The following is a 15,555-nucleotide window of genomic DNA, read 5'->3' on the forward strand; positions in this document are numbered from 1 at the left end:
TCTCTCACTCAAGCAGCCGTCTGGTAATCATCATCAATGGAGCCAGAGACCTGTGAGGACATCTTGGCAGCAAATCCCAGCCACCCTCCCTGAAGAACTACATGCCTTACCTTAGTTAAGGCAAAGGTGTTGCAGACACAGTTAGGGTTGAATTTCAGTTTGCACTCTGAAAGCCCAGTTCTCTTTCACTCATCTCATCCTCTTTGATTTATTTGTCATTTATGTCTTCCCAGCTCAAAGCTGGCCTCTTTTTTCTTCCTGATTGGTGTTTTTCCTTCAGGTGATTTCAGAGTATGGGCTGAATAGGCCATTACTGGGAAACCTCTTTTCTCAATTTTCTTATTCTCCATACTTGACTCCCTCAGTCTTTGCTTTTGTCATCTCCCCCAACCCAACTCATGGCTACATTTTTGTTCTCACAATAATCAATTTTCTCCTGTCATATTCCATCTAAAGTGTGATGGACTTCCCTCCCCTCCCATGCTTTATTAAATGGACTTGTGGACACACATATGCATAACTCAAAGATGCTTTGGACAAATTGCGTCATGTAACCTATCAATTGTAAAGTCTTAATCATCTGGGTCTCTATATCTTATTTTGGTGTATGTATCATTCTTGTGTGTAAAGTTGGATACTTGGAGCATGGAATGCTTTATGGTTTTATATGTGCAAAGGAAAGTGATCAAGGGTATTTCCAATGCTGGGATGCCTCATTGTCTGGGCTATCATATGTAAACAGTCTTTTGTCCTTTAAATCTTAGCAGTGGTTGGTCTTAGGAAGTCATATGACCTTCCTAACAGGTAGGGACTGGCCAGGTAACTTCCCCATATAAAAGGGAATCCATAAAAAAATGAAGAGGTTAGCAGGGTCTTTGTCTTTGGCTGGCTGGACACACCCAAGGGAAGGAACCAAAGACCCCAGGGTGAGGCTGTTTTTGAAGGCTTGGCTGGACAAGAAGCCGTTTTAGGATGAGTTTGTAATAAGTTTGTACTGAGGTTTTAGTGTTAGAATTAGCTGAGTGTTTTCTGTTATTTTAAGTTTGTAATCTATTTTGCTCTGCCTGTTGTCACTTATTACCACTTATATCCTACTGCTTGAATTTAATAAAATCACTTATATTTACAATCAAGCCCAGTATAAATAATAGTTACCTGGAGGAGCAACCAGCGTGTACATTCCCCCTTTCATTGTAAAAGGGGGTTTACCTAATCAATTCATTGGGGGTTCTGATCCCATTTGGGGAGTGGTATCCCAGGAAGCTGGGCCCTAAACTGCATTCTTCTAGGGCCTGAAGAATGTCAGTGTTTGTACTGCTTCTCCAGGGGTGCAGTGATCTCAGCTCTGGTCCTCGACTAGGGGAGACCAAGGAGCTGGCCCAGAAGGACAGAGTCATGAGACGCCCCAGAGAGCAAGAAGGCAAGTGGCAGTGACCTTGTCAGCACCCCAGGAAGCATCCCCAAGGGGTCTTCTGTGACCGCATCCTGTCAAATACAGTATAACTTGCACCAGTCACTCCTTACTTATGACAAAGCCTCTATCCTTCACCAAAGGATGTCTGGTGTCAAATGTCAAATGTCTTCATACTACCAGGCCCCTCCATCCTTATCTGTAATCATGGTCTGCTATTTGTTTCACTTCCAACAGTTCCTTGTTTTGTTAAATACAGCCTTGTCCCATCCACTGCCCTTACCCTAACTAACTTCATCACAGAATCCATACTCTTCTCTGTACCTGTAGTTCTTTCTGATTAATTATCTGTGGACCCTCACATACATAAATCTAAGCTTTAAAAATAATCTCTGTGATCATTAAAAGGTCTGGAGTTCACATCACATACTTATTATTTCTCAAAGTGTGGATTGGACCCAACAGGTGGGTCTTTAGAGACCTCGTGATATGTAACTGATTAAAATTTAAAAATGGAGAAAATTTCAATTTTTCTAATAAATTGAAAGCTAACTGATGATTCAACAAGATAGAAAATGGTTTCCGTTACCAAGCCAGGATCTGACAATAGTTACATGCAGTGGCATCAGAACTACAACTTTAATATATAGCTGTATCTCAGTGTGATAACTGTTAGTAAATACTGACTTTTAATGGCTACCACTGTATCTCATGTTTGCTCGAAAACATCAGCCCATCATAATTGCATAATTAATTTGCAAAAGAAAGAGGGATCCCTGCTCGTCAAGCTGACAGACAAAGTAACGTGGAACATGGCTGTGTTAGCACCATGAGGGCTCTACTGACCTTTGCTTTAGTATCTGTTAAGCTGAACCTGAAAAGACTCTGCTAGGTTTGTGACTATGATTTCTACCATTGCACTCCAGGCACCATCTCTGATTTTCATTGGGTGCTTTTTTTCTCATGTGAAAATTCTAAAACTTTCTCACCTGATAAATCTGGATTTACCTTTTTTTTTTTTTGTTCTGGGGGGGAGGGGAAAGGTTGGGAAATTTACGTGTCAGAACTTCAGTTAATGTTATGCTGAGATTCTTTGTTAAGAATATAGATTTAAATAATCCCGCAAAATTCAGGAACTATCAAGATGAAGATTCGGCCAATAACCTTAAGTCTTCTCCCTTTTACAAATGCAATAAAATTTTTAATTAGATGATCATGGTAAATTTCTCAAATAATACATTATATCATACACTTTTTTCCACGGGTTTAAAATCTTTTTCACCTTTAAATATTTACATTAATGTGATTCTTTTTATATGACCAATTATTTTGACCATAATCACACAAGTTAGAGATAGAAAATGCAAAATAGCTAATCACATTCATTTCACTATTAAAACAGGATTAAATGAATTTATAAATGAAGGTTTCCATCACAAACCTTTCAACAAAAAATTTAAATGTTTGGGGTTTGGGCTTTGTTTGTTTGCTTGCTTGCTTGGGTTGAAAAGCTGAACTCTGCAGAAAATTTATTTTCATTTTCACCAAAATTGAGGGGAAAATACCTTTTCTGACCAGCTCTAAATATTTGCTCTAAGGCAGGGGTGGGGAACCTAAGGTCCAAGGGCCAGATGTGGTCCCTGGCTTGCCTGGATCTGGTGCTCAGGGCTCCTCCCCTCCCCCCCAGCACTGGGGAACCCACGCTGGCACTCCAGGCCCAGCTACTCCCCACCTGACTGATTTTTCTATGGGTCAGCGGCCCCTGACCCAAAAAAGATTCTGCACCCTTGTTCTAAGGCCTAGTCTATGCTTGCAAGTTTTCTAAGGCCTTCACTATGCTTGTCATCAAAACACCCCTTTTCGTGACAAAACCAGGAGAGCATTCACATTGTGACAGGACAAAAGTCATAACAAATTAGAAATGCTAAAATGTGAGGTTTTTGGTAAATGCATATCTGCTGAAATTTTCAATGATTATATATTCACATGCAGGGGGCGTGGGGAAGGTGGCTTCATTTGAGCCGCCACCCCTAGCCCCCATGCTATTGCCTCTGTATCATAGGCAGTAGTGTGGAGAAGGGGTGGGCAGACAGTTCTACAACAGCCAGTATATGCTGCCCCCACTGCTGCCTCTGATACAGAAGCAGCAGCACAAAGTGGCATGCAGCTCTGCAGCAGCCAGTAAGCACAGGTAACCAGCTTTTAAGCTGGCTCCCTATGCATACTGGCTCCTGATTGTCTGCCTGTGCTTCTACCTCTGTATCAAAGCAGCAGTACGGAGCGGAGGAGGAGGGCCGGAACTGGTGCTCACACTGGTGCTGCTTAAAGGCTGGCTCCCCGTGAGCACCTGCTCCTGCCTGCCTCTCTGTCCCCTGTGCTGCTGCCTCTGATACACGGGGGGGGGGGGAGGGGTCCCTTGAGTGTAATTGTGAAGGTTAACCAATGAGCCCAGGCTCATCAGTCAACCTTTTAAACATGTATACTTTCACATCTCTACAACAAATGCTGTTTTAGAGACAAAAAGTTTCCACCTCCACAAGACTTTTGTCTCTCCCCTTGCTGACAATCATAGTGTACTATAGTAGGTGTTTGTTCAGTTTGTTGACCTCCAGCATGTTTCCCATAATGCCCGATTAGCCACTCTGGTCAGTGCTTTGAATTCTGCTGCTCTACAACCATGTAAACAGATGCACCATTGCCCCTGAAGACCCAGAGAACTTTAAAAATCTATTTCCTGGTGTCTGGCTCATTGTGTAGTGATTCTCATATCATCTCTTAGGGAACCAGGGATGAGTATTGCTCAGAACACTCACCTGCTTGGAGTAATGCAGAGCTTTTGTATTTTATCTGTGCGTGGGGTAAAGAATCGATGCAAATCATAGCTGCTAGTGACCTGTAGGAACTGGGACACATACAGCCACATTTTTCAAGCCTTGTGTGAGAAGGGGTATGAATAAGACACCCTACAATGCAGAAGGCAAAGGAGGCAAACAGCTGGTCTGGGGCTGCACCCAAAACATGCTGTTTTTATAAAGAACTGGATACAATCCTGGGTGGAAACCCCAAACACACACAAAGAGAATGTGGATACTTCCCATAGCACAGTGTCAGAAACCCTGGTCCCAGAGACTGAAGTTATTGTTAAAGAGGTGGAAACAGACAAAGGGCTTAGAGTCAATCTGGTGGTACCCAATGCACCAAGTAGTGAGGAATTGTTCTCAAGTCCTGATGTTTGTGAGGACTCTCAGCAACTGGATGTGGAGCCAGGGGCAGCCCGTGAGCCTAGGCGAGCTAGGCAGCTGCCTAGGGCACTGCTGGCCCAGGCGCCCAATGGTGACGTCATGGCCATTGACGGCCGTTCAGGCAGGGGTGCCGATTGCGCCGCCCCACCTAGGGTGCCAGCTGCTGCAGCCGGCCTCGGGCCGCTCCTGTGTGGAGCATAAAGAAAGGGAAGAGACACAGGGACATGAAACAAAGGAAGAGATGCAGGGTACATTGCTGTGCAGGCGGGGAGAGGACGGTCCAGCTGGCAGTCAGGCAGGATGCAAAGATATTCTAGTGCATTCGGGGGAGAGGAGGGCGTGGCAACCTGGGATGCTAAGATGCTCTAGTGCAGCTCAGCGAGGGGGGTAGAGGCTATGTGGGGCATTTGTTCTAATGTAGCAGAGGGGGAGGGGCCTTGGTGGCCATTTGGGGCAGTTAGTGTGTTGCAGTGGAGTGGGGATGGAGTGAACAGCAGCAGTGCAGGGAGGTAAGTTGCTGTTGCAGCTGGGTGGGAAAGGGCAGGCAGTAGCTTGGAAAGTTGCTCTTGCAGCCAGGATGGGGGGAGGTGTCGGCGGCATGCTACGAACAGAGGCTGTCTTTGTGTGAGCTGGCTGATCCTTGCTTGGGTCTGCATTCTGTCCAAACAGAACATGGATGCCCACACAAAGATTGCAATGGAATCTTGCTGGAAGATGGCGCTGAAGCTTCTCCTGAGGTACTTAGCAATTTGTTCATGGAGATTTCATGGTAGGGCTGCCACTTCCCCACTACTATGGTGCGACACTCTCCAAAACAATTCCTCAAACTGCTGCCGGAACCGGACTGGCACAGAGTTTGGCTGCGTAACAAGCAGGATGCCCGCCACTTGCATCCAGAAGCTGAACCTGGGTTTGCCTGTTAACCTTCAGCAGGGATATGACAGCCAGAGTAGTGGCAGACTTTGGACACATGTAGGATTATTATAAATTATTTCCATGTGCAGCAGCTGCACAAGCCCAGACTGTACTCTCTTCGGAAACTGTACTCTCTTAATCAGAGGGTCTGGAGAGGTCTGTGTTTACCTCTAGGATAACAAGAAAAGTGTTATGTTCAGAGATGTGCATGTTAGTGAAATGTTATCATCACTATCATGAATAGAACAGTCACTCCATTGTTTACAGTTACTTTTCCAGGCCAGATCTTGAGAAGTCATGCACGTTCACCTGCAGACAGACTCCATGAACTAAGGAAAAAACTGTGGAAGACAAGGGAAGATCTGGTCAAGGATGTGTTGCATCACTCAACACTTCAAGCCGAGAAAAGAGAGCAAAAAAGAGCGATGGAGATTGAAGTGAGAACACAAATCACTGAGCACATGCTAAAGCTCATGGAAGACCAAAATGAGATTCTGAAGTATATTATCAAGATACAGAGTGAACATAAACAGAAGCCCGCTGTCAACACATGCAGAATTCTTTTCACAGCAACTGTCCCTCCGGGGTCACACATGAAAAATTATTTATCTGGTAAACCTTCCTCTATGCCCATACACTCATTTTCACAATCAAATAATTGTTTTCCCATCACACTCCAGTCCCTGTGAAAGCAGCTGTGACTTTAACAGCTGAACATTGACACTGTTGTTAGGTTTTCCAATAACCCTAACCCTTACCACCAAACATCCTGATTGAAAAACATCAGTAAAGATGAATGTTTAAAGACATTAGTTTATTTTGAGTGGCACAACCCACACCAATCGCTCTGCCCCCTGTGGGAGTCTGTAATATCCCTCAGGATCATGGAAATGCCTCGCTGAGGATGAGCAGTGGGATGAGGCAGAGAAGAAACCCCAACACACAGGAAATATCAGTGCCCTCATTGTCAAAGCAGTTCCTCAGAGCCACCCTGATATTGATGGCCACCTTATGGGCTCCTCTGAGAGCACGAGTGTCTGGTGGTTCAAACTGTGCATCCAGGTGCTGTGTCTCATTGCTCCTCTCATGGCCAAACTCTTCACCCTTACTCTCACGTAAGTAATAGCATGCAGCCACCACCTTGGGAATACAATCCTCCAAAAGGTCCAGCCTGCCATAGAGACACCTCTGTCTAGCTTTCAATCCACCAAGGGCACATTCAACAACCATGCATCATTGGCTTAGCCTGTTGAACCACTCCTTACTGCTCTCCAGGTGCCCAGTGTAAGGCTTCATGAGCCAGAGCTATAAGGAGTAAGCAGTGACACGTTGGATCACGGTGGGCATTTCCACATCCCCCACTGTGATATTCTGGTCTGTAAAGAAAGTTCCAGCATACATCTTTCTGAACAGACCCCTGTCCTGAAGATGTGTGTGTCATGCACCTTTCCAGATCACCCCACATCTGTGTCTGGGAAACACTAGGGAGAAGTACCTCTTACAATTGATGTGCTCTGAGGCAAGGATGGGTGGCGCTACAATGAGAACATGTGCACCACTGATTGCCCTGTCACAGTTTGGAAAGCCCATGTTAGCAAAGCCAGCCACTATGTCATCCATATTTCCCAGCCACACCCTACAAAGCAAAATGTGATTTATTGCTCTGAACACTTGCAGAAGTGCTGCCCCAAGGGTAGACTTCCCCACTTCAAACTGACCTGCAACTGAATGGCAGCAATTGAGAGTCACCAGTTTCCATAAAGCAATGGCAACATGCTTCTCTACCGAGAGCTGCTCTCTTTCGGGTGTCCTTTTGCCACAGTTCAGGGGCCAGCTCAGGACACAGCGCCAAGCAGGTTGCTTTACGCATCTGAAAATTCTGTACCCATTGGTCTTCATCCCACACCTGCACAACAATGCAATCCCACCACTTACTGCCAGTTTCCCTACCCCAAAAGCGACGGTCCACGGTGCACAGCTGATCTGTGACAGCCAAAGCAATGACAATTCGTTGGTCTTCCTCTCACAACTTGTGTCCCCATCTGACTCTGTCCTCTGCTATCAATTGCGTAAATAGCTCTGCTGCCACACACAATGTCCTAAGCAGATTGAGCACAACATGGGAGAGAATTGTGGGGTCCATGAATTCTCATGGCAGATGTTGGAGTTTTCAGCAAGGACTGTTATTCGAGTGGTGTGAAAGTAAGCTGGAAGACCAAGGAGGGCTGAGAAGCAAAGAGGTAGTTGATGGGTTTCAAAATGCATAGCACTATGTTGCACACTTCCACAAGGTTTAGTGACTGAAGGTGATGCAGGCACTATGGAATGTTTAACCACACTGCTTTGCTCTATCTGTAGCCATGAAATACTGACAATGGGTGGCAGAAAACCAGGTTTGGCCAGTTTTCAGTTTTGGTAACTTTTGCATATCAACAGCACTTTCATCACCAAACCCTTCTAGTGTAGACATAGTCTAAGTATTGGAAGTACTCTTTAAAACCACACTGCAGCTGCTTTTTCATATAAGAATATGTATACAAAATTAGAGTTAAGCTGAGATATCGTGACAAGAATAAGACTGCTCAGATACTACACGGGTGAGAGAATATGAATATATAAAGAGGCAGTAATACAGGCAGATCCTGTACCTATATTGGTAGATACTGCAGGGTGACCGGCTTGGACTCAATTCTCCATTCTACTGCAGCACCATAAAGGAAATGTATAGCTGGCAGAACTGCCTCTTGAGGACTGTTCTCTGTGGTGGGAGATTTCTTGCTTGGTCTAGCTCTCTGTCACACTCTTGCCAGGCTAGGAGATGAGCTGGGTGTGTGAGGAAATGGGCATGGCTGGAGCATGCTAAATCCTGGCTATCCTGGGCTGTGACCACTGGCCAAAGGAGTTTTTTTGCAGTGGAGTGGGAATTGGACAGAACAACTTCAGAGATGTTCTGATTTATATGCCCTTGGGGTCAAGAATGCAGGAAGTGCAAAGGTTTCAGAACGTCCCTTTGCTCCTTCCTCCACTATTAATTCCTAAACCTGCCTGAGGAACAGAGCAGCAGGGAACCATGCTTTAAGCTGTAGTTAGATAGCCTTATACCACAGAGAGATACTGGAAACCGATAAAGATTTTTTTAAACAGTCAAAATGTTTCATGTGATGCACATTTTTCAAGCTGCTGTTGAAGCACATCTATTAAACTGTATTCTTCCAAATGTTCCTTCAATCTATCCATAAATATCATCTCAAGATCTTTTCCAAATATAGATGTTAGATGTAGAGATGTACAGGGCTATAATTTTCAGTCTCCTTCCTAGAACCTATCTTTGTAACAAATTGAGCTATAGGCACTGTTTCCCAGCAACCTTTATTTAATTTATGTATGTATTTAAATATATACCAATTATATCACAATAATTAAAGGGGTTCAATCCTGTACCCTCAGAGCCCTTATTGACCACTTAAAATATAAATCTACACATGTAAACCCAGCAGTTTAATCTCCCACTCTCAGCTAAAAATATCCAGCCAGAAAGATAATTTAAAATGCCACCACAACACCCACCCTAATCCTTGCATGCCAGCTTCTCACAGCCCTTACTGGAACCCCCTCCCAAAAGCCCACAAAAAGACTTTCTAAGAAATAAATGTTCATCTCTGTGCCCCTTGATCTTCTCTGCATTACTATCTGCTCCTTCATTCACTTTAATTTTATCTAAATTCCTGTGGCCAGATCACTGCCTCCCATAGAAGAACCTACAGGAGGAAGGTTCCCCCTTACAGAATTTCCAGAGAAGCATATATCCTCTCCCTGTTAGTTCTCTATTATATGTGGACTGCAAAGCATCACCCGTAGTTAAAATTGTCTGAGTGTTCCATTATAAGTGTGAGGTGGCAGAGTTAACTATGGCGTTTCATGTCTTTTGAATACTTTGCTTCTCTAAGATATTTTTTCATATGGACTATTTAAAGGGTCTCCAGTTTTTTTCTCAGTAGGTTTATCTATGTGTACTTCTTTTCCCCTTTATTCTAATACCCTTTGCATTCCCTCTGTCTTTTTCATAACCCCCTAGAGCTGTAATGCAATCTTGAGCTCCCTCTAATTTTCAGCTCTCACTTTTAACTCACAATATTAAGAGTATCTTTCACTCAAATTGGCTTTAAAATTTTATGTTTGGTGAAACATAGTAGTACCCACTCTATGAAGTAGGAACAAGAGATCCTCTGGAAACGGGCTTTATTCCGGAGGATCGCGCCAGTCTAGACGCTTTTTTCCGGCTTTTCCCCAAGCTGGAAAAAAAGCGGCGGCCATGTTTATTTAAATCCCGTGGGGGATATTTAAATCCCCCGCGGATTTCCCTATTCCCAAGTTCAAAATTAGCATGCCCCTTCCGAAGAAGGGGCCAGTGTAGACGTAGACCAGGGGTATGTCTAGACTGCATCCCTCTGTCAGCAGAGGGATGCAGATTAGGTAGGTTGACATTGCAAATGAGGCAAGGATTTAAATATCCCATGCCTAATTTGCATAAAAATGGCCACCGCGTTTTGCCGATGCAGCACTTTGTCAGCAAAAAGCGACAGTCTAGAGGGGGATCTGTCGAGAAAGAAAGCCTTTTTTGACAGATCCCTTATGCCTCCTGCAAGGAGGTTTACAGGATCTGTCGGAAAAGGCTTTCTTTCTCGACAGATCCCCGTCTAGACTGCCGCTTTTTGCCGACAAAGTGCTAAGTCCGCAAAACACGGCGGCCATTTTATGCAAATTAGGCATGGGATATTTAAATCCCTGCCTCATTTGCAATGTTGACCTGCCTAATCTGCATCCCTCTGCTGACAGAGGGATGCAGTCTAGACATACCCCATTAGATTAAACTAGCCTGTACTTGTATCCAAAACACCTCCAGTAGTTAAAATTTGGATCTTATTACATGGAAATCATTATATTCAAAGTTATTCTTTATAGTCATTTTATTTACCATGTCTTCAACATTCACTAACATCTCTAGAGGTCAGAGACAGTATTGACGAGTCCAATGTTTTTCAACCAGTGGTACAAGTACCCTCAGGGGTACTCGAGAGAAGTCTGGGGGGTATATCAACACAACTGAAATTTGGAGAAAACTGAATTTGGGTTTTAAGTTTTACAGTGCTTTCTTATTTTTGTACTTTTTACATGCAAAAATTTCATTGCCAGCCCAGCTACAATTAAGTTGTTTAAACAAAGGTGTTGCAATGATAGGAAAAAAAATTGTGTGTCTGAAAACTGTAGGTACTGGGGGTAATTATATTTTTTAAATGGGGTACTTTATAAAAAAAAGATTGAGAAACACTGGACTAGTCCATAAGACAATAAGATCAGTTTTGTTCTTCACTCTACCATAGACTATTCATTTGATGTTAGGCAAGTCATGTATACTAAAATTTTCAAAGCTAGCCACTAATTTGGGGTAGTTCTATTTTTAGATGTTCAGTTTGGGGGCACTTTGGGCCTGATTATGAAACATGCTGATCATTCACCTCTCCAATTGATTTTAACTGGAGTTCTGAGTTCTCAGAAATCAGGAAAATTGGGCACTAGATGATCCAAGCTGGACACTCAAAATTAAAACACCCAAAAGAAGTGATCAGTAATCAAATTATGGTCTTAATCTTTCTATGGTTCCTATTCCTGCCTACGTGATATTGATAACGATACTGACCCATTTTCGTAAAACTTGAGGTCTACAGATGATCTTTAAGAATTATTAACTCTTATTTAGTTTCATGTGATTTTTTGCCATTACTGTGACTATACCAAATTTTTAATTTTTTGTAACAATTTAGCAGAGATAAGCATGAAAATTATTAATTATTAATTGTTATTATTATTAAGTTTACTATACTTAAGACAAATGGTTTATTAATAACGTCACAAGAAGTCACAGCTCAGTGATATTGCATGGGAATTTGAAAGCATTGTTTTTCCTTTAACTGGGAGATTCCTGCTCAGCCATGTGACCTAATAAAATGACACCCATCCTGAAAACACAAGTGTGTTGTTTTTTTTATTCTCAACTATATAGTTTTGCAGTTGGTAGAGGTTAGAAGAATGCATTTTTGAAAGGTTCCCTTAGCTTGAAACTGACCTGGTAACATTGTGGCAATATGTGGTCCATGAAGCAGTGAAAAAACACTCCTGCCATAAGGTAACCAGTTATAGTAAATACCATAAGGTAACCAGTTATAGTAAAATAATGTTTTCAATAAACTAAGCCCAAAGAATTATTTAGATTTGAATACCCAGAGACAGTTTTGATGGACTTCTTGTCTCTTGCCATCACTGAATTACAAATCCAGAGTCTTAGGAATGGGCCACTACACATCCTCAAAGCAAGGATATCACCTCATAACCTCAGGATATTTTCTACCACTGTAGATGCAAGGCCTCCTCGCTATGAGTCTGAGGCCATGTCTACACTACAAGGTGAGGTTGAATCTATTATAGTCGATTTTGCAAAGTCCAAGGTCCGTGACCCCACTGCAAGGAAGAATTCAATGTATTTTGAAGTTGTGCATCCCCATTAGGAAGACTGCTGTTGACTTTGAGTGATACATTGTGGGTAGCTATCCCACAGTGCCTGTGCCACTTTGCATTCTGGGTTATGCTCCGTGTACTGGGACCAAAACTGTGCAGCATGTGGATATGGGTTCATGTCGTCAGCATCCGATAATGCTCTCACCTACTCTCCCCCTTGATTGAGAAACAGTCTTTTTGCACCCTTTTTGACCCTATTTGTCTGTGCGGACACCATAGCAGCATGTGCATGGATCCACATCAAACCACTGTGATGGTGATATCTGCCATGGTGCTCCTAATGGCAAAGTATTTTGAGAGCCTTAGCATGGCACTGCAGGAATAGGATGAGGAGGAGAAGGAATCTCCTCCATCTCAGGGTCCCATGCTGGTCAGACAAGCCCTTGTGTTGAGCGAAATGGAACTATAGCTGCCATTCAACCCTGTTGACACAGTGGAACACTGGCTTTGTGGTCGCAGCTTGCTGTGTTCTCCTACCCCTAATCTGTTAACATACAGTGAAGGCCTCTGTAAAGACAATGGAGATGTGTCCTCTGCAAGGCCAAAGTTTTGCTTTAAAGCAGCCACTGTACAGCCGGTACACAGAGTTCACACAGAAGAATATGGACTTATGTGGTTCAGAGGCAGGCAGGCATGGTAAGGGGCCTGCCAGGGCATGATCCTGCAATCAGAAGCAGGTGGGAACAGGTTCAGGTCATGCCAGCAGGGGAGGGAGGCTTCCCTGTGTCCAGCATATGCAGATTCCTGAGACAGTGCTACTTTTCCATCCCTCAGGAACCTGCAGCTGGTGGGGCAGGAGGGAGAGATGGGGTGCCAGAGGCTGAAGCCATACTAGCAGCAGAGGCAGCAGCTAATTGCTTGTCCTCCTTCTTCATCTAGGTTGGCATGCAAGATACCAGTCATTTCCAAATCATACAGAGTGATAGGGTGTCAATGCTGACTGAATGCAGCCATAAACCTGAGCCATGTGCTGCAATGATTTGTGGTTCAGTGACACCAGACCACTAACTGGGGGCTTAGAGTGGGAAGGTGTCCTACCATGGAGGACAGAACAGGGCTGGCCTCCCCAGACACCTTATGAGAAGGATCAAAGAGTTCCTATATAAGAGCTGCATGGAGATGTGCAGAGAGGATTCCCGCTCCATCTCTAAACATGTTAACAAGCTGTTCTGGGGGTCCCCCACCATGCTGTGTAGGCACAGAGTACACCACACACCACACCCAATTGCCTTAACCCACTTGTAGTAAGAAAAAAAATTGTGAAATCACCAGAAGTGACCTCCCCAGGATCGGTGCTCAACTGGGAGATGTCTTGAGAGGAGGAGACTGGCTCCAACATGATAAAAAGTTCTTGGCTCTCACTGACTGCATCTGGCCAGTCTCCATGTCCTCCTTCTCCCTCCCTCCCACCACCATGTTGTCCTCCACACTGCTGCCAGGAGTGTCTTGGTCAGACCCCACGTCAGGCTTGGGAAGGTGGTCAGTCTCTCTCCTCGGATTATGTGCAGCTGGTTGTAGAAATGACAAGTGTGCAGTGATGCATCAGACCATTGGTTTCCTCCTTGGCTTTGTGATAGGACTGCCTCAGCACCTTTATTTTAACTCTGCACTTCTGGGTGTCCCTGGAGTACCCTTTATCCTCCATTGCCTTTGGGATCTTTGCATAGATATTCACATTTCTTTTACTGGGTTGGAGGTTGGAGACAATGGATTCCTCTCCCCATGCCTCAATGAGGTCCAAGAGCTGGTGCACACTCCACACTGGTGTTCTTTTGTGCCCCTGAGAACTAGAGTTCATGGGACTTGAAGTACTGGAAGTCATGGAAGTTTTGGAAATCATGGCTAGGTGTGCTGCTCAGGTGTGCTCACAATGCTGGCCACACAAGAAATGAAATTCAAACTTTCCCCGGGCTTTTCCTAGTCACCTGGAAAGCAGTAGAGAAACAAGTTCTTGCCCGAATGGGCAAATGTAGGGTGCCTCCCGGAGATCAATAGCATCAACTTTCGCCAACGCTGTGTCTGCACTACCATAAACTCAGGCAAGGTCGGGAATAGTGTTACTCCTTGTGAAATCAGGAGTAACCAACATCAACTTCAGTGGCCCTGAAGGTAGATGAGACCGGCTTGGTAGTGTGGACACATCATTTAGAAAATCAATCTTACGTGGCTAAATTCAGTCTAAACTCCTAGTGTAGGCCGGGCCTGCAGTCAGGGCCTGATCTAACTCCAACTAAAGTCTATGTAAAGACTTCTGTGGATTTCAATGGCAGTTGGATAAATCCTTCATTTTCTAGTTCCTTGGCTTCTGAATCTTAGTATCTCTCAGTGAACCTTGCACTGGTCTAGTTTTATGGAGTTTAAGATAGTTTTCTCTGCAACATACAGGTTTGATTCATTTCCTTTAATCAAACCCATTTCCAAGTTTAATACACAGCTGTTTTATAGTCTCAAACTATCTGGTTAATTATTCACCACTTTTAACTTAGCTTCTCACTCTAACTTCAGCCCAACACAGCAAAACCTTTGTTGTTTGACATTGATAGTATTACACTTTCTGCCTCATTCTGATGCTTCATTTCCATTAATCTTTCCCTGTTTTCCCAGTTGTTGTGTTTTCAGAACAACATGGCAGTGTTATAAATTAATTTTTCAAAAATAACAGCTATTGTCTTTCTGGCATCTATGTCCATTCTGATCTTCACCCTCTGCCACAAAAGATTGCCAGGTATGATCAAGTCTGTATTTGTTACACAGCGTCCAATATCATTATTGACATCCCTACAGATTCCATTTCAAGATTTTAAGTGTATGGGGAATTAGCAGAAATAATCCACCATCTGAAGCTGTTGTTACATAGGTTGTCTTGTTAACATTTCTGAAATACATTTGTAACACACTGGCCAATGTCACATGATCATACTCCTCGAGTGGCTGGCTGGCAATGGCTGGAACATCCAGCTACTTAGCTACAGCTGACAGATGTATTATGTTAGCACAAGTGGTGAGAGTTTATTTCCTAGTGATGACCATGGTGTTTGTCTGTCTGGTATCAGGGGTGACTGCTGTGATGGCAGTCACGTTTTGTCTTTTGTATTCATATGTTCCCACTGTGGATGCTACTGGAATTCTTTAAATCTGCATCTCTCTGCAGTAAATGTGTGATCCTGAAACAGTGAAACAAACAGAAGCTAGTTTTAATAATGATCACTTTTGAGGCTTTGCACATGACAACCTGTTGTTCCCTGTAAATAGAATTGTTAAAGATAATCTGCAAATAAAACAAACAAATAAATCATCCTTTTTTTTGTCTCTGAGGTATAAAAAGTCAGAATTATTTTTCTAAATAATTTATTTTAGGAATAGCAAGTCTGATCTTCCTTCCTTTGGTTAGATAACTCAGTGGAGATATCAGAG

The 15,555-nt window shown here is 43.5% G+C and overlaps 1 protein-coding gene across 1 annotated transcript in view; it reads right to left on the reverse strand.

The window, feature by feature from the left end:
* The window catches only part of FAM131B (family with sequence similarity 131 member B), a 112,583-nt gene that overhangs the window by 81,348 nt on the left and 15,680 nt on the right, over positions 1 to 15,555 (reverse strand). The window lies entirely within an intron of this gene.

Source organism: Pelodiscus sinensis, chromosome 1 (assembly GCF_052426305.1).
Source record: "Pelodiscus sinensis isolate ZL-2025 chromosome 1, ASM5242630v1, whole genome shotgun sequence".
Classification (NCBI taxonomy): Eukaryota; Metazoa; Chordata; order Testudines; family Trionychidae; genus Pelodiscus; species Pelodiscus sinensis.